The sequence below is a fragment of the Hylobates moloch genome, unplaced genomic scaffold (genome assembly GCF_009828535.3).
Source record: "Hylobates moloch isolate HMO894 unplaced genomic scaffold, HMol_V3 SCAFFOLD_6, whole genome shotgun sequence".
Taxonomy (NCBI): Eukaryota; Metazoa; Chordata; class Mammalia; order Primates; family Hylobatidae; genus Hylobates; species Hylobates moloch.
In genome coordinates this window covers 36102802-36122331 of record NW_026652281.1, presented here as the reverse complement: position 1 = coordinate 36122331, position 19530 = coordinate 36102802, and the positions used below count along the sequence as shown (strand labels likewise).

General features: G+C 40.2%; 2 long non-coding RNA genes across 3 annotated transcripts in view; one reads left to right on the top strand and one right to left on the bottom strand.

Annotated features, from left to right (window-relative positions):
- The window catches only part of LOC116470355 (uncharacterized), a 111920-nt gene that overhangs the window by 48445 nt on the left and 43945 nt on the right, over positions 1–19530 (bottom strand). For both annotated transcript variants that reach the window (XR_009214005.1, XR_009214004.1), the window contains exon 3: positions 18308–18363. This is a non-coding gene — a long non-coding RNA (uncharacterized LOC116470355). The remainder of the gene's footprint in view (positions 1–18307; positions 18364–19530) is intronic.
- On the top strand, positions 11743–14232 carry LOC116470356 (uncharacterized). Its single transcript, XR_004248588.1, has 3 exons — positions 11743–11915; positions 12417–12542; positions 13704–14232. It is a non-coding gene; the product is annotated as an uncharacterized LOC116470356 (long non-coding RNA).

The following is a 19530-nucleotide window of genomic DNA, read 5'->3' as shown; positions in this document are numbered from 1 at the left end:
GCCAGGATGGTCTCGATATCCTGACCTCGTGATCCGCCCACCTTGGCCTCCCAAAGTGCTGGGATTACAGGCGTGAGCCACTGTGCCTGGCAGAAAATTCTTATAGAAAATTCTTATAGATATGTAATAAATGAAAAATGATCCAATGTGTACTTTTTTTTTCTTTTTTGAGACAGAGTCTAGCTCTGTCACCCAGGCTGGAGTGCAGTGGCACAATCTTGGCTCACTGCAACCTCTGCCTCCCAGGTTCAAGGGATTCTACTGCCTCAGCCTCCCAAGTAGCAGGGACTATAGGCGTGCACCACCATGCCTGGCTAATTTTTTGTATTTTTAGTAAAGATGGGGTTTCATCATGTTGGCCAGGCTGGTCTCAAATGCCTGACCTCAGGTGATCCACCCACCTCAGCCTCCCAAACTTCTGGGATTACAGGCATGAGCCACTATGCCCAGCCTATGTGTACATTTTTTCAAAATGATATATGTATGTAATAGAAACATAGGCATATGCATATCACTTTTTTCTAAAGTTAACATTGTTGATAGTGATTACCTTTAGGGAGATGTTCCAGGGATGGCAGTGTGGCACAGGAGGGGAGGAGCAATAGCAGGAATCAACTGTGGAAAAGTTTATTTGTGCTAAATTGTGATTTGAATTGAATGCCAAGTTCAGGATTTGGAATCTGAAGGTAGGCCACAGTAAACCATTGTATAATTTTTTTTTTTTTGAAACAGAGTCTCACTCTGTCACCAGGCTGGAGTGCAGTGGTGCAATCTCAGCTCACTGCAACCTCCAACTCTCTGGTTCAAGCGATTCTCCTGCCTTAGTCTCCCGAATAGCATGCGCCACCACGCCCACTTAATTTTTGTATTTTTTAGTAGAGACGGGGTTTCACAATGTTGGGCAGGATGGTCTGGATCTCCTGACCTCATGATCCACCCACCTCGGCCTCCCAAAGTGCTGGGATTACAGACATGAGCCACCACGCTCGGCCTATTTTTAATAAATACATTAAAAAACCAAAAGACAAATGATATATAGTGAAAATGATATACAGTGATGGTTTCAGAAGGTGTGACATTTGGGAAGAGATTGTGTCAGACAGGCAGAGCCCTCATGAATGAGATTCATGCCCTCATACAAGAAGCCATGAGAGACCCCACACTCCTTCCACCATATGAGGTTGGAGTGAGGAGAGAGCTGCCTATGAGGAAGCAGGCCCTCACCAGACACCGACATCTGCTGGCAACTTGATCGTGGACTTCCCAGCCTCCAGAACAGTCAGAAATAAATTTCTGATGTTTACAAGCCACCCAGTTAATGGTATTTCTTATAGCAGTTAGAACAGAATGAGATGTCATTCCTCTGTATGGCTGCATATTATTCAATTTTAAGCACCACCATAATTTATTTAACCAGTCCACTATTGCTGGCTATTTGGATTATTTCCATTATTTTTCTACAAAAAAAATATACTCCTACATACCTACAGGGGTAATATTTAAAGTTTTCCAATTTAAGTATACCATGGTCATCAACCTTTTAGGGGAGTACCAGGCATGAACCAAACAGTTGGGTGTTGCCTTAGTCCATTTGCACTGCTGTAAAGGAATATCTGAGGCTAGGTAATTAGTAAAGAAAAGAGGTTTATTTGGCTCATCGTTCTGCAGGCTGTACAAGAAGTATGGCACCAATATCTGCTTCTGGTAAGGGCCTCAGGAAACTTCCACTCATGACAGAAGGGGAGAGGAGCTGGCATCACTTGGCAAATGAGGAGGAAAGAGAGAGGGGAGGGAGGTGCCAGACTCTTAACTGGCACAGCTCATGGTAACTAAGAGTGAGAATTCACTCAATCCCATGAGAATAACACCAAACCATTCACGAGGGATCTGCCCTCCTGACTCGAACACTTCCCACTGGACCCTACCTCCAACATTGAGGATCACATTTTAATATGTGATTTGGAGGGGACAAATATCCAAACTATGTCAGGTCTTATGTGTTTCAGTTAAACACTAGTCCTGAAAAATCTTTTGGCATGTAATTAAATACATCTGTAAAATGTAGAATCTATAGAATCCACAACTGCATTCTCAGAAACAGAACTGCTGGACCAAAGGGTATAGGCATCTAACATATATTGCCAAATTGCCCTCCGTAGGAGTTACATTCTCTCTGGCTCTTTATGATAGTGACTGCTTCTCTAAAACCACCAACAGAGTGTGGTATCAAATTTTGGCATTTTCGCCAATCTAATAGCTGGCAATGATATCTTAGGATAGTTTTAATGTTCATTTCTCATTATATAAATGAAGCAAAGTTGAACAAGTTTTCATATATTTAAGAAATCTTTGTGGTCTTTTTTGCAAGTTGGATTTTCATATCCTTTGTTTATTCTATGTTATTATATATGTTGATGGCTTTTTTTCTTACCAATTTGTAGGAGTTCTTATACAATCAGGAGATTAGCTGATTATCTATGATATGAATTACAATTTCTCCCTCAGTTCATCAATTATCTTTTGGCTTTGCTCCTGGTGTTCTCCAGTGTGTTCATTTAATAGCAGTAAAGTTTTCACATTTAGTTCTATGATCTATTTGGAATTTATCCTGCTGCCAGCTGGCAGGTATGGACCTAACTATATTGTTTCATTGAAGACTTTTGGAATTTGCCTTACATAACACCATGGCCATTTCCTGCACTGATAAATGATGAGCCTGATACAGAGATTAGTGATATATTTTCCACCCAATGCCTGACAACACATAATTGACATTGTAGCAGATGCTGCAGGCTTCCCAGCTGACAGCGGTTTCTTCCATCTGCCTCACTGCCAAGCCATAACTTTGCTTGGGTGACTATCTCTCCTTTGTATGACTTAGGGTAAATCTTGGTTAACTTAAGCCTCCCATCATCATTCCATTCTTTTCTCAGTGACTGGTTTCATGGTAGCCTGTGATCTAGTTCTAGCCAATGAGATGTGGAAATGTGGAAAAGGTCTGCTGGAAGGCTTCTTCTAAAAAAGTTTTTTTTTTTTTTTTGAGACAGGGTCTCACCTTGTCACCCAGGCTGGAGTGCAGTGGCACAATCATGGCTCACTGCAGCCTCGACATCCTGGGCTCAAGTGATCCTCTCACCTCAGCATCCCCAAATAGCTGGAGCTACAAGTGCACACCACCACACTCAGCTAATTTTGCTGTTGTTGTTCTTTTTTTTTTTCAACGCTAGCCCAAAATATTACCAGCTAAATTTTGAATTTTTGTAGAAATGGGGTTTCACCATATTGCCCAGTCTTCACTCTTACAATGAGAATATAAAGGGGGGGAAATCCCCTCGTTTCCTTTTGAGAAGCATTTTTAGATTTGCATGGGCCTCCAAGAACCAAGGCAGCCTTCTACCTGTGAGAGGAGGCAGTCAAAGATGAAGCCAACTGCTGCACTTGACAGGGCGGGAAGATGCATCCTAAGACCTGGTGGGTATCATTGACTTGTTGAATTAACCATCCTGCAGCCACCTCCCTCTGGACTTCTGTTTAAATGAGAATACATTTTCTTCACCGTAAGCAAGGTAGATTGTCTGTTAAGGCGGTATCCTAATACAGTGGTCCACAAATGCGGCACATAAAATGAAATACAGTCATGAGTAACAGAACATCCTTGATGAGAGGTCCTAACATTACTTTCAGGCTGGTTTCTCAGACTCACATGTTGACATCTTTACACATCTTCTGGGCTATCCCTGCGCAATGCTACTACAAGCAGAGTTCTGACCTATCGGGGGAACCTGTGCCCAACATTTCTACATAGGTTCTTGCTATCTTCCATAAGTGTCAGCCGGCTGAGAAATAAAAAGAAAGAGTACAAAGAGAGGAATTTTACGGATGGGCTTCCAGGGGTGACATCATATATCGGTGGGACCATGATGCCCACCTGAGCCGCAAAACCAGCAGGTTTTATTAAGGATTTCAAAAGGAGAGGGGGTGTACAAACAGGGAGTAGGTCACAAAGATCACGTGCTTCAAAGGGCAAAAAGGAGAACAAAGATCACAAGGCAAAGGGCAAAAGCAAAGATCACAAGGCAAAGGGCAAAAGCAGAATTACTGATAAGGGTCTATGTTCTGCGGTGCATGTATTGTCTTGATAAACATCTTAAACAACAGAAAACAGAGTTCGAGAGCAGAGAACCAGTCTGACCTCAAATTTACCAGGGCTGGGTTTTTCCCCACCCTGGTAAGCCTGAGGGTACTGCAGGAGACCAGGGTGTATTTCAGTCCTTATCTCAACTGCATAAGACAGACCCTCCCAGAGCAGCCATTTATAGACCTCCCCCCAGGAAAGCATTCCTTCCCCAGGGTATTAATTATTAATATTCCTTGCTAGGAAAAGAATTTAGCGATGTCTTCCCTACTTGCACATTTGTTTATAGGCTCTCTGCAAGAAGAAAAATATGGCTCTCTTTTGCCCAACCCCGCAGGCAGTCAGACCTTATGGTTGTCTTCCCTTGTTCCCTGAAGTCACTGTTTTTCGGTTCTTTTTCAAGGTGCACTGATTTCATATTGTTCAAACACATGTTTTACAATCAATTGGTATCATAGTGCCTCTGAGGTGACATACATCCTCAGCTTACGAAGATAACAAGATTAAGAGATTAAAGTAAGACAGGCATAAGAAATTATGAAAGTATTATTTGGGAACTGGTCGATGTCCATGAAATCTTCACAATTTCAGTTCCTCTGCCGTGGCTCCAGCCGGTCCCTCCGTTCGGGGTCCCTGACTTCCTGCAACACTGACCAGAACATTCAAGTTGTTGATAAGATATGGAAAAATTGAGAAGTTGGTATATGGAAACTCAAATTATTTTAAGTGTAAGCAGTTTACTTATATCCCATACAGAATTTTTAAAAATAATTTTACTTTCCTGGCTTTAATGGAAGCAAACTTATCAATAATACATTCATAATCTACCTCTGGGGAAAAAAACACTAAAAAGACATGGAAATACGTTTATAGGAGTGCACATTTTCCCTTTTGTCTGAGGTTCTCATATGGTGTGACATGGCACTGTTGGATCTAATTTTTATTCACAATTTTGCTATTTTGACTGGGCATTGTAGCTCACTCCTGTAATCTCAACACTTTGGGAGGCAAAGGCCAGTGGATCACTCGAGATCAGCGGTTTGAGACCAGCCTGACCAACATGGTGAAGCCCCATCTCTACTAAAAACACAAAATTAGCCAGGCATGGTGGCACATGCCTATAACCCCAGCTACTTGGGAGGCTGAGGCAGGAGAATCTCTTGAACCTGGGAGGCAGAGGTTATAGTGAGCCAAGATCACACCACTGCACTCCAGCCTAGATGACAAGAGTAAAACTCCATCTAAAAAAAAAAAAGAAAGAAAAAAAGTTGCTATTTTATCCATCATGAATATTTTGCATTTTTTAAGGTTCAGATGTGTGTGTCAAAAAACCCAAAATAACAGTGGTTTAATAGCAGTTTATTTCCCTCTCATGTAAAAGCAGTCTAAGCTTTCCAGAAGAAATGCAATCCTCCTTTATGTTAGAGATCCTGTACCTTTCCTCTTATTTCCCTGCCATTCTCAGGCTACTCTCCAGATACCACATCTGAATTCCAGTCAACAGCAGGGGGAATGCACTCCCCACTCCCTCATTTTAATGACAGTTTTTGGAAGTTGTATGACATTTTTGTTTATATCACATTGACCTGTATTTAGTATTTATAGATGCTGGGAAAAGTCATTTTGAGGGTGGCCATGTGCCCATCAAAAAGTCAGCGTTCTCTTTCTGAGAAAAAATGAGAATAAACATTAGATGACAAAAATCAGTCTTTGCCAGAATAACTAACTCTGCCTTTTTTCCTACCTCCCAAATTCTTATTATGTGAGATAATAAGTATCATTATTATTTGAACCCCTTGGTTTGCTATCCTAAGTGATGTACCTTATTCCATTAGCCTTTCTACTGTACGAATGATGGCAAAATTTCACCATATGGCTGAACTATGATTTAGTTATTGCTTCCCCTAATTTTGAATACTTAAGATGTGTCTGTTTTTGCTCTTGAAAATACTACAGTGATGAGCACTTAGGCTCATTGCATTCGTGATATACTGCATTTCTGATGATCACTATAAAATATAAATTCCTAGATAGGTTAAAGAACAGAAACTTTAAAAGTATTTATGTTTTTCATTGACCAACAAAAACTTTATATATTTACAGTACACAACACGTCGTTTGAAAATATGTATACGTTGTGGAATGGCTAAATTGAGCTAATTAATATATGTATTACTTCATATACTTATCTCTTTTTTGTGGTAAGGACACTTAAAATCTACTTTTAATCATTTTCAAGAATATAATACATTATTATTTACTGTAGTCACTATGTAGTACAATAGAACTCTTGAAATTAACCCTCTTATCTAACTGAAATTTTGTATCCTTTGACCAATATCTCCCCTATCCCTGGCAATTACCTTCCTATTCTCTATTTCTATTAGTTCAACTTTCTAAGATTCCACACATAAGTGAGATCATGCAATATGTGTCTTTCTGTGCCTGGCTTGTTTTATTTAATGTCCTCTAGGTTCATTCATGTTGTCACAAATATCGGCATTTCTTTCTATTTTCAAGGCTGAATAGAATTTCACTATGTACGACATTTTCTTTTTTTCCTTTTTCTTTTTTGGAGACAGAGTCTCGCTCTGTTGCCCAGGCTGGAGTGCAGTGTTGTGATAATAGCTCACTGCATCCTCAAACTCCTGGGCTCAAGGGATCCTCCTGCCTCAGGCTCCTGAGTATCTAGGACTAGAGGCACGTGCCACCATGCCCAGCTAATTTAAAAAAAAAAAACTGTTGGCAGGGCGTGGTGGCTCACGCTTGTAATCCTAGCACTTTGGGAGGCCGAGGTGGGCAGATCACGAGCTCAGGATATCGAGACCACGGTGAAACCCCGTCTCTACTAAAAATACCAAAAAAAAATTAGCCAGGCCTGGTGGCGGGCGCCTGTAGTCCCAGCTACTTGGAGAGGCTGAGGCAGGATAATGGCGTGAACCCGGGAGGCGGAGCTTGCAGTGAGCCGAGATTGCGTCACTGCACTCCAGCCTGGGCGACAGAGCGAGACTCCGTCTCAAAAAAAAAAAAAAAAAAAACTGTTTGTAGAGATGGAGTCTTGCTCTGTTGCCCAGACTGGTCTCAGACTCCTGGCCTCGAGGGATCCTTCTTGGCTCAGCCTCCTAAAGTGTTGGAATTATATGTGTGAGCCACTGCACCCAATGAATACTATAATTTTTTGATCCATTCATCTGTTGATGGACACTGCAGTTGATTCCATTTCTTGGCTATTGTGAATAATGCTGCAATGAACATGAAAGTGCATATATCTCGTTGAGATACTGATTTCATTTCCTATGGATGCATATCCAGTAGTGAGATTGCTGGATCATATGGTAGTTCTATTTTTAAGTTTTTGATTAACCTCCATACTGTTCTCTGTAATGGCTGTACTAATTTACATTCCCACCAACAGCGTGCAAGAGTTCCATTTTGTCTTTCTGAGAAAAGCCATACTAACAAGTGTGAGATGATATCTCATTGTGTTTTTAATTTAAATTTCTCTGATGATTAGTAATGTTGACCTTTTTTTCATATACCTGTTGGCTACTTGTAAGTTTCCTTTCAGAATTATCTATTCAGTAAAGTTGCAAAATGAAAAATCAGCATACAAAAATCAGTAACATTTCTATACACTGACAATGAAGAATCTGAAAAAAAAATCAGGAAAGAATCTTATTTACAATAGCTACAAAAAAAAAAATATTTAGGAACAAATTCAGCCAAGGAAGTGAAAGATCTGTATGCTGAAAACTATAAAACATTTTGAAAGAAAGAGAAAAAGACACAAATAAATGAAAGATATCTCATGTTCTTAGATTAAAAGAATTAACATTGTTAAAATGTCCATATTGCCCAAAGCAATCAACAGATTCAATACAATCCCTATCAAAATTCCAATGATATTTTCACAGAAATAGAAAAACAAATCCTAACATTAATATAGAAAAACAAAAGACCCCGAACTGCCAAAGCAATCTGAGTAAAAAGAACAGACATGGAGACATCACACTATCCAACTTTGCATTAATTTTAATTTTTTAAAATATTGCATAAAATTGGTATTATCTTGATTCTTAGGTTTTTTAGTACCACCTTATATTTTGCGCCTGAGGTAAGCATCTCACTGGCCTCATTTGAGCCCCAGCCACCACATCCCTGGGGCACATAAGAGCATGTGTGCAGGGTTTCTAGATGATGTGACCCTAGCTTCTGCTTTTTAACTTTTGGGACCTAAGGCTCCTCAATTCTAAAAATGACTACTTTTCCAGAGACTCTCTGGGTTGCTCACCCAACTTTTGTCTTTACCTTATTAGCTTCTTTATGATAGGAAAAATGCAAAAAAAAAAAAAAAAAAATCTCAACTGAATAAGCCGTAACAACAAATCTGTGTGGGGAACTTTGAAATATGACTTAGAACCACAAAAGCCAGTTGTTTACTTTGAATCAAGTCAGCAGATTGTCGTGCTTAAGGCAATATATGTAAAAAGCTCTTTGGAAGTTAAATTTGTTTTATTATAATAGCAAGTGTTTTTATCTTGTCTAACCCATAGGCAACTGATGTATTTTTCTGCAGTCAGGTTGGGACAGGAGGCATTTTCAGATAAATTACCTCTTACTACACTCTTGAGACACTGTTCAAGCTGCTGCATAGGAACTTGCAAGAAAGGGTATTTGGTGGATTCTTAAAGGGGACAGAAAAAGAAAATTTAAAGAGTCGTTCCAGTACAGTAGCCATTCAAAGAAAAGGGTTGGGTGAAGTGGTTTTTATATTCAGACCCTATATATCTTCTTCAATATGGGATTCAAATAGATTAGTAAGTACTCTGATAGAAATAAAAAATTGAAATCAGTGGGAAAATGTCAATTTTTTGCCAAACAGCATTTTGAAATGTCTGTTCAGCAGGAGGCTGAAAATGTGGCTGTTCTACTGTACAGCTTGTGTAGATATAAGACAACCCGCAGCCCAGCTGAGATTCTATGCTCTTGTGTCTTCCCTCTGCTGTCAGACTACCAGTTCATTAGTATTTAAATTAGCTCATAAATATTTCCTGGAAATCCACAGTAGCTTAAGCTTCACCTCTATTCATCTCTTCACTCTCCTTCTTTAGTCTTACTTACGTCTTTGTTTCTTAGGCGGATACATTGCAGGAGGGTGAATCTCATTACATATTAATCTTACTGATATATGGTGAAGAAAAAGGAAAGGAGGAAGCCCTGTTGGAAGATAAAGATGAGAAATAGAGAAAGGATGTAGAAGTAAATTTTATTCCATTTCCTTTGTACAAATAAAATTATCTAATGATGGACCAAGAAGTCTGTATAAAATAAGAACAGCCCAAAAGCATATGCCAAGGCAATTCGACCTGAATGAATGTTTCTTTCACATACTCTTTGAAAGCTTTGAAACACAGACGAAACATTTCATTGGCGGCAGGCCCTGGATGTTCCCACTGGGGAGATGGTTGCATAGTTACAAAACCTCTTCTGTTCAACACGAGAGCTGTAATTCTAATTATAAAATAATGATGACAGAGAGGGGCCAGTTCCGTCATGATATTCTGTATGTTCCTTAGCACTCTGCAAGAGTTCAACACTAATACCCACATACAATGCCAACAGCCAGTTCTTTTAAATGAGTGTGAATAAAATTTAACCAATGACGATGAAAGAAAACAAATATATTTCATTGAATTTAAAGTTCCATTGATCAAAAGTGCCATTATTTTATATAAAACATTTGTAAGTGCTACCAATAAAACTAGGGCACATTATTGGTCATAAGTACCTCCTGATTTCAGAGATGTGAAAAAAAATGTGAATCAGTGAAATATGTTAATTTTTAAAACAGGGTATCCTGGAAAGAATAAAGATTATTTGGTGGCTGTATGATTTGAAAGGATGTGAAAATAGTGTTAATCTCTTTAGCAGGAGCATGCGCTCTAAGAAGCCATCACTTTTCAAATATCATATGCTTGAGAGATATAAGAAGCATAGAGAAGCAAAACTTTTGGGAACGATCCTGACTCTTCGCACAGGCTGGGGACAATAAGGGCCTTGTCATTAGCTGTCTCATGTCATTTGATCATGTGCTCCAAAGATCTTCTAGAAATAAACTTCAGAATAAACATGGAGACCTGCCAGGCCCAGTGAATGAAGATATAATTTTAGGCTAAGAGGCATCCAGTCCATTAAGTGCAGTCTAGACAATATAGGCTGGCATTCAAGGCCCCACAAAATCTGATTTAAAGCTTTATTTTTAGTTTTTTCTCTTTTGTTTTTCTATATGTAATTGATACTTCTACCAAATTGAATTACTGAATTTTCTAAAACCTATAGTTTATTACCTCAATCCCCTGTCTTTGTTTATACCAGAGTTGCTCAACTTTGGCACTGTTGATATTTTGGGCTGGATAATTTTTTTTGTGGGGCTGTCCTGTGCATTCTACGATTTTTGGCATCGTCTCTGGCCTCTATCCGCTAGATGCCAGTAGCACCTCCTCCCAGTTGTAACAACCAAATATACCTCCAGACATTGTCAAATGTCCCTGGGGGTAGAGGGACAAAATTAACACTGGTTGAGAACCACTGCATACAACCATGCTGGCATAGTGAAAGGATGCAAACTTTGGCATCAAATCTACATGACTTGAACTCTAGCTTTCTGGGGTGAACACTTGAATTTTGGGGGTACTCTGTACCCATTCCCTGTTTCTAACAGCAACTCATTTTCCTTTGGGGGAACAATCTTTTTTGTCCCACTGTATGTAGACTCGATGAAACTCTTAAGTCTTGGAAACCATGTCTTTCCCACCCTTCTCCAAAGTGGAAATGAGCTCAGTCCATCCCATAATTTCTCCCAGCACTTCTACCATCTTGAGCAGAACGATAGCAAGAATGGGGAAAAACTTTGGCGTGAATTGACTGCTAGATGGGATGGTTGTATCTGTATCTATCCAATACTCTATGCTTGTATCTATCTTAACACCTGTCCCTTTTCTGATTTAGGTTTCTAGATTCCCATGCTCTCTGTATCCCAATATCTCTCCAATTAATGACCTTTTTGGCTAAATATGCCAGAGTTGTTTTCTGTTGCTTACCTGCAAAGATACCTCTATTTACTAGCTTTGTATTTCGAACAAGTCTCTTCACATCTCCAAACCTATGTTCCCTTTCTGCAAATTGAAAATAAAAGCTATTTACCTTTCAAATGCAAAACATGCTCTCCCATAATCTCTTTAAAGTCTACCTTCATTAGTCTAGGTTCTGTGCTAAGTCCTGGAGATGAATAAGACAAAACCTATGTTTTTATGAGACTCATTTTCTTCCTGTGACAAAAGTAACAGCAGGACTCCGACAAAAAAAAAAAAAGCAAAAAACAGTACCAGCAGGTCAAACAGCATTGGCTGAAATTGGCCTTTATCCTCAGCATGGCTCCAAACCACTTCATTTTGCGCTTACTCCTTGCTAATGGCCTCCCTCCCTCCTTTTCAGCACAGAATGCAGTGTTGGGAGGGGAGAGAAGGTTCCTGTCAAGGAGCTTTATGCATTCATTATTCTATACTCCCAGCCTGGCCAAAGCCGCTGAAGTGTCTGAGATTCTGTATTACTGCTCTGTTAGCAGCAGAAGCAAATGAAAGAATTCAGTGTCAGCATTTTCTGTTTCTCATCTGACAAACAAGGTCAGGTACTTATTTGAACAACCCAGTTCCAATAGCTGTGAAACATAAAGAGACAAGCAGGGGAAGATTTTCCAGAAAGGCTGGTGGCTAGGCACAAGGTGGGTTTAAGTTTTCAGCTTTTGTTGTGGGAGAGGAAGGTTCCCCTCATCCCAGGCGTCCCTTTTTCAAAATGGGGAAAAAGAATCCGGAGTGAAAGGCTCCTTTGTACTTCTTTGCTTCTTGCACTGAAGTGCCAGGTGCAGAACTTGGTTCCCAGGGGAATCAGAATGTCATTGCCATCAAGGTTTATGGCCATTAGTCCTGATTCTTACTGTTTGTCAATGCCGCTGAAAACTCTGAGCGTTGAAGCAGAAAAAGAGAAAGTTGTATAAGCAGTTGGAAGAAATGGGTGCTGAAGTGAGGAGTTTTGAGAGTTGAGAGGGCTGAAGTGAGGAGTTTTGAGAGTTGAGGTTCAGGCTGTGAGGACTGTATCTCTCCCCCAGCAATCCTCTGCCAAGAGAGCCCTTTACATGCAAGGCAATTTATGTCTCACACACGTCTTTGTGCACCTTCTGTTTTTAACTCCCCAGGAGTAAATTTCTCAGCCTCTGTCTTTATAGCAAATTACACCATTAATGTCATCCTGGCAAATGAAACAAGAGAATAGTATTTATCAGAGAAAGTCTGGTGAGTTGAAGTCCGAGACCCCAGGAAAAAACTAGCCCTGCTGGGCTGCCTCTCCTTTGGTAAGTAACTAAGCACTACATATTCTGTTTTCTGTGGATTGGTTTCTTTTTTAAATGTTTGAGGTTTTTTTGTTGTTGTTGTTTGTTGGTTTTTGAGACAGAGTCTTTGCTCTGGAGTGCAGTGGTGCAATCTCAGCTCACTTCAACCTTTACCTCCCAGGTTCAAGCGATTCTCCTGCCTCAGCCTTCCGAATAGTTGGGACTACAGGCATGTATCACTATGCCTGACTAATTTTTGTATTTTTAGTAGAGACAGGGTTTCACCATGTTGGCCAGGCTGGTCTTGAACTCCTGACCTCAAGTGATCCGCCTGCCTCTGCCTCCCAAAGTGCAGGGATTACAGGCATGAGCCACTGCACCCGCCCTCTTTTTAAAATGTTTAATGAAACATTGAAAGATTTTTCTGGGCAGAGAAAAGTCTGACGTCAGTACAGACCCCAGATTTTCTGTTGGATGTCTTTACCTGGATGCCCCACAATACCCTCAAAACTAACATGTCTTCAGACAATCTCAAAACCTTCATCCATAAACTTAACTTTTTCCTGTTCCCCCTCTCTTAGTGAGTGGCACCACATAATTGCCTATCTAGACACCTGGGAGTCACCTTAACTACTCCCTCTCCCACACATCCCGCCTGTCCTAACATTCCATAGGTCAACAAAGCCTGCATCCTCTCAAAACTATCATCTGCTGTTTATCCCCACTGCCGATCTCTTATTCCAGGACTGTATTGTCTTGGGAGTTCCAGTAAGGAGAAAGACATTCAGCCCCAAATAATATAAGTAAACTCAAAGTCACTTTCTATAATACCTCATCCCCAACTGCAGTCCCCTCCCCAAGGTAAGTACTGACTATTGCTAGGAGTTTGATGTGTAAGCCTTCTATTATGTTTATATGCCTTTTCAGATATATTCCTGTACATACAAAAATATATGACTGAATCACATAAATGTTCTGTATAAAATATCCTGCATTTGAAAATTTTACCCAGCAACTACCTTGAAGGTATTTCCAAATAGGTATAAATAAATATTTTTAAATCTGTATAGTATTCCAGGGTGGAGGACATCTGTCCTTTTGCCAGAACCTTGATTTTCCCTTGGGAAATCGCCTCCTACACTGTTTGTTCATGTGGCTCACCACCTTACCTCTTCCCTTCAGGAGTGGGTCTGTGATCCACATCAGGCCAATCCACGTCACAGAATGGTCTAGGCATTGGATGAGTGCCCCAATCTGAGCCAATGAAAGTCACTGCTGAGACATTTTGCTGGTTGCCAGGCTGCAGACATCCCAGGCTTCCTGCTGCCCTCATGTCTACAACCTGTGGTCTGGAACATTCCGGGAACCACTTTTATCACTTGCAGCAATCTTCTTCAGTGAGTTCCCCAGGACTTGATTTCATCTTACAATATGATTCCATGTGTCTCCCATATTTTAAGGATTCTTTATAATTTCTGGCTTACAGAGAACAAACATTATTTTTTGCTTTCCTGGTCTGTTTTAGATTTTCAAAAATAACTCTGTCACTTCTGTTATATGGTATCATTGCTTGTAATTATCTATTTACTCATCTGTCTCTGGACTGGACTCTTTACAGACAGGCAATAACTAATTATCTGTCTGTCTGGCATTTGGTAGTTACTCATAAATCGTTTATTGCATTACTAACTAAATAAAAAAGTTGACCTTGCATTCACCTCCTCTGGATGGTTCAAGAGACTCTAATGCTTTTTAAAGTAAAAATTTTTATACTAGTTTATAGTGGATTATTGTTCAGAAAATATTTACTTCCCCTATCAGAATTCTATGAAACAAATACATTTCTTCTTCCTTGATGTTAACCTTGGCCATGGGACACTTTTGGGCCAGTGGGATGTTAGTGGACAAGTTTCAGTGAAGACTCAGCATGTGCGTGAGGGTCAGGTTTGCCATCTCACACACTGTTTTTCTCAGTGAGAAGAACTTTCCTCAAACAGATGCTGGTTCAGGGAGGATGAGAGACACGTGGAACAGATTTGGACCCAACGAATACCTGAAAGCCAAGTTCAGGCTAGATAAACTGAACTAAACTTTATCTCCATGTGGGTGAGTGAGAAGAAGATGCTTATTTTCTGCCACTGAGATTTGGGGGGTGAGGGGGACGTCATGACACAATATTGCTGTGGCAATACCAGCTGAAGCACACCTACATCGGAATCACCTAGAGTGCTTGTTGTGAATGAGGTTTCTGAGCCCCAATCTAGACCTAGTAAGTGATCATCTCTGGAGTGTTTTTAGAAATTTATATTTTAGCAAGACCCTCAGAAAATTTTTATGCTCACTGCTGGGCTACAGACAATATTTATCAGCATGCTACTTTCAGTGGCAAGGAAAGAGCAGTAGGTTAGCACCCAGAGAGCTACTACATTTACCTACATAAAACTTCTGAGAGATGTAGCACTGTAAAAAGGACAGGAAACAAGGTTTTCTTACCAAATCATTTAATTAAAGGAGTAGAAATTGAGAAACATAAAGGCACCTTGAGGTGATTTATAAACACAGTGTTGCTCAAAAAGCTATCCTTTCACACAGGTATACAGATGACACCATTTACTTAAATTTAAGTAAATTAAAACTAATCAGTCTGAGAACATCAATGGCAACACAATATTCGTTATTTGAACATGTATTTAGTAAGGGCTTACTAAATACTAGGAATTCTGGAGAACACTGAAAAAATCAAATATGCCTAAGATAGTATTTGTCTAGTCTGTTTTCCTTTGCTATAACAGAATACCACAGACTGGGCAATTTATAAATGATGGAAGTTTATTTGGCTCATGGTTCTGGAGACTGGGAAGTCCAAGAACATGGCACTGTCAGCTGGTGAGTTATCTCACGGCCTAAGAGTAAAAGAGCAAATGAGTGCAAGAGACAGAGAAAAATCTGTGGTCAAACTTACCTTTTTATCGCAAGCACACTCCTATGAAAACTAACCCACTCCCATGATAACAATATTAATCCATTCATAAAGGCAGAACCCTAGTGACCTAATAACCTCTTAAAAGCCCCACCTCCCAATACTGTTATATTGGCAGTTAAATTTCAGCATGAGTTTTGGAGGGGACATTCAAGCCATAGTCACATTTTTACCCAAAGAATTTCAAGTCTACCTAGTCATGATCCCTCTATGTGCAGGTGTGGTGTTTGGGAGTTTCAAAGAAAATAGGTTATGCCATTCTTGTCTTCTAAATGCTTGCATGGAATGACTTTATCACCTTTCTGATCATTTTTTCTCTTTGGAACCTACCTTGACTCTTGTCTCATGGGGGAATTATTTAAAGTAGATGGCAAGACAAAATTCTTTCTCCCTTTAGCTCTGAATTCACCTAAGCACTCTTCTCCCAGAATGCCTCGTAAGTGTACTGCATCCTGCCAGGAAATTTCATCACTCAGCTCCCATGTAGGAGGCCAGGGCTCCTGAACTCAGGCTCCACAGTTTTATTCTGGGCACAAGCATAGCTAATGAACAAGAAACATTGCAGTGGAGCACTATTATAATCACCCTTTCAGTTCATAGAATCCATGTCTTGAGAAAGCATTTTCAGCCGCAGATGAAATAAGAAGATTGAAATTTGTGGGGAGTCTTACTCTGTGATTAATATGTTGTAGAAACAAATATTGATTTGTTGTTTGTTCATCTGAAGTTTATCTGCTAACCTCAGAAGATAGTTTACTGAAGTAACCTTTGGTCACCAACAATAGAGAACACCGAACGTACTTACCTTTTTTCTAACAATATAACATCATGTACCTAGTGATAGAGGGAGGAGGCACACAAATGCCTAGGCAGATAGGGGCAGATCTCCAGTGAAACCCCACCTCCAAGCCGAAAACATTTTAAATCCTGAAAGCCAAGCTACAAGTCAAATCCGCCAACTGGGTTGAGAAGCTGTCTTCCTGTTTGGTGTGCTTTCCTCTGATTGATCCCCACCCTTCACCTATTTTACAGATACCTACCCTTCCCTAATTGGTTTTTTACACTGTCATGTCCACCTTTGAGTGGTGTCTTTGTTTTAACCTTTTTTTGCATACTCACAAACCAATCAACATGCACACCCCTATTCTGAGCCCATAAAAGCCCTGGACTCAGCCACACTAGGGGAGAAAAACCACCTGACTCCAGGTAGTTGACCACCCTCACAACCCCTCTCCACTGAGAGCTGTTTTCTCACTCAATAAAATTATTCTCTGCCTCCTCACACTTCAATTATCAGCATATTGTCCTTCTTCTTAGACAAAGGACAAGAGCTCGCGACCCACCAAACATGGGTACAAAGAAGGCTGTAACAGTGGTGGGGCTGAGCAAGTCTCAGAGCCACAGGCAAGAGCAGGGCAACAGAGCTGAGAGGGCTGTTAACGTGCCGCCATCCACCTGGGCAGGGTTGTCACCAGCCAGGGGTCTCCAGCTGGCAGAATGACCAAGAAGAATCCTGCATCACTAGCAAATTGCCCTGTGATGTGTTTCACATTACTCATCCAAACCAAGGCTTTGTCCTGTGGGGCTTAACTTCTAAAAAAATATCTAGACTCATATCATAATGATGTCATCCTTGTATAAAATTATAGAAGAGTCCTTGCTTTCTGAGCTCTCAGAGACAGTACTTCCTAACATACAAATTGCCTTCTAGCAAGGTTTGAAGCAGGCATTCTTTTCCCAACTACATATGTTTTGAAATGACATTAAAAAAAATGAATCCCACAATAATAACCAGAGATTGTATTGTTTTGTATTTTCTTTATAGTACAGTAATACTACTAGAGTTATCTCTCTTTTGAATATTATCATTAATTACATTTTTTTCAAGTCATGTTGAAATAATCAATGCGGTTAAACATTCCCAGATAGACTTCAGTATGGTTTGATTTTTTAAATGTGATTTATATTCAGTTACAAAGTGTTTCACTGAAATGCCACTTACTGGTTTGTGGCTTAAAAAGTTCCTTCTTGGTGACAGCTTAGAAGCCAACTTCACTGAAAACAACAGATTGTACTGGTTTCCTTTAGATATTTACAATACTTCATAAAACCAGAGAATTTAATTGCTGCGAAGGGCACTGTAGAGATTACCCAATCCAGCCCCATCGTTTTGCAAATGAGGAGAATGAGGTTTACAAGAGAGAAATGGCAGCTCAACTACAGTTACACAAGTAGTTAAGAGGCAGAAGTGAGACCAGCAACCACTTTCCTGACTCCTGATCCATTCACAATTTTATTTATAAATACTCTTATGACACTTTCATTGCTTCCAGTGAGAGTCAATTTTTTATAGTGGGTAATCTGGAGAATATAAACTTAAAATACTCATGTTTTACTCTTTCTCCCTTTGAAGTACTAATACATTCAAGACCTCTTCCTTGATGACCCCAGCTTTCCCCCCTTAGTAGTCATTATTTGAAATGGAACCACTAATGACTTAGAAAAACTTGCATGGATCTCTGCATTGTTGGCCTTATCCAGACAAAGCTTCCATTCAAATAAAAATAATGTTGTGGGAGTGGTCTGAGAGAGACCTGGAGCACTAATCTCACTGTGTTTGAACATGCTATTGAGTACACAATATCCAGCCATCACCCAAAATCCTATATGCCTAAGCCACTATAAAATAGTTGCACATTATTTACTCAAGTGAAATTCTTTTAACAGTTGTTAGGGCAGGAAACTCAACACCCCAGAATAGTGACAACAGAGTTGGTGGTATAACAGCTGGGGGTCACAGGCTTACCGTGGTGCAGGTCTGGCTCTCAAGTTACAATCTTTTCTGGGTCCAGCAGCAAAGGCCTAGAACAGTAAACACCCGATTCAGTGTGAAACTGGGAAACACCCTTCCCCCAGTCTAGATAGTATTAATAGAACCAAATGATTCCTGAGGTCTTCCTGTTTGCTAGATTCTTCTGGTCTGGATGTCTTTCCCGTGCCAGTGAAGAATCAAGAGCAAGAGCACTACTGACAAGCAGAGCGTTGGATTGCACACAGCAAGTGGGTATGGAAAGTGGGGAAGAGGTTGGTAGAGAACAGAGAAGGGAAACTTCTGGGTAGGGAAAGTTTGGGGTCCAGGTGCTAAAGCCAGTCCCATTTTACCCCTGTCCTGATGACATCAGGCTTCTAACGCAGCCATTCAGGACTTCTGGTTGCAGCTTCAACGTGCAAAGGAACCCTGCTTGGAGATTATCTTGACATGAGGCAGAGCAGGAAATTGAAGGGGGAGAGAGGGTTCTTATTGTGCCTTTTGGCACCAGGGCTGATGAGTCAGAGGTAGAGGTAGTAATATTGTGGCAGAGGCTTAAGATAAGTGTTATGTGTTTTCACGTGTCTTTTACAAATTTTCAGTTCAGGCATGTGAAAAGTTGGGTTGGCCCTTACATTTACTGTGGCCTTGAATTCCGTAGTCTTGTTCAGTTACATCTCACTGGAAAATTAATTCAGTGTCTTTTTCTTCTATCATAACACAGATTTTCTTAGGCACAATGTATTCATTCGCTTATTTATTTATTTTAACAAATAATTATTGCTATGTACTGGCACTTCCTGGACGCTGGGGATGTAGCAGTGATTATAGCTGCCTTTGTAAAGTTTACAATCCCATGGGTGAAGTGCACAATTAAACAAGTCATGACAATAAAGTGTATTAAGTGTTACGATAAGCAAAGCAAGGGAATGAAAAGCTGAAACACCAATCTTGCCTACTTATTCACTTTGCAAATTGGGAATGATTAACAAAAACCTACTTTGTGGGGCTGGCATGAGAACAAGCTGAAATCATGTGGTTAAAATGCTTTGTAAAGTGTAGTGACTCTTAGTTATACCTCCTAGTCAAATGCCTTATCTAAATAATTTAAATGTTGCAGAGAAAGACTCAGAAGAACACCCCTCTTATTTTGAGAGCCCAGACTCTGATTCCACAGATACCAGAGGCCACCCAGGGACAAACCACCAAGGGCTGAACAA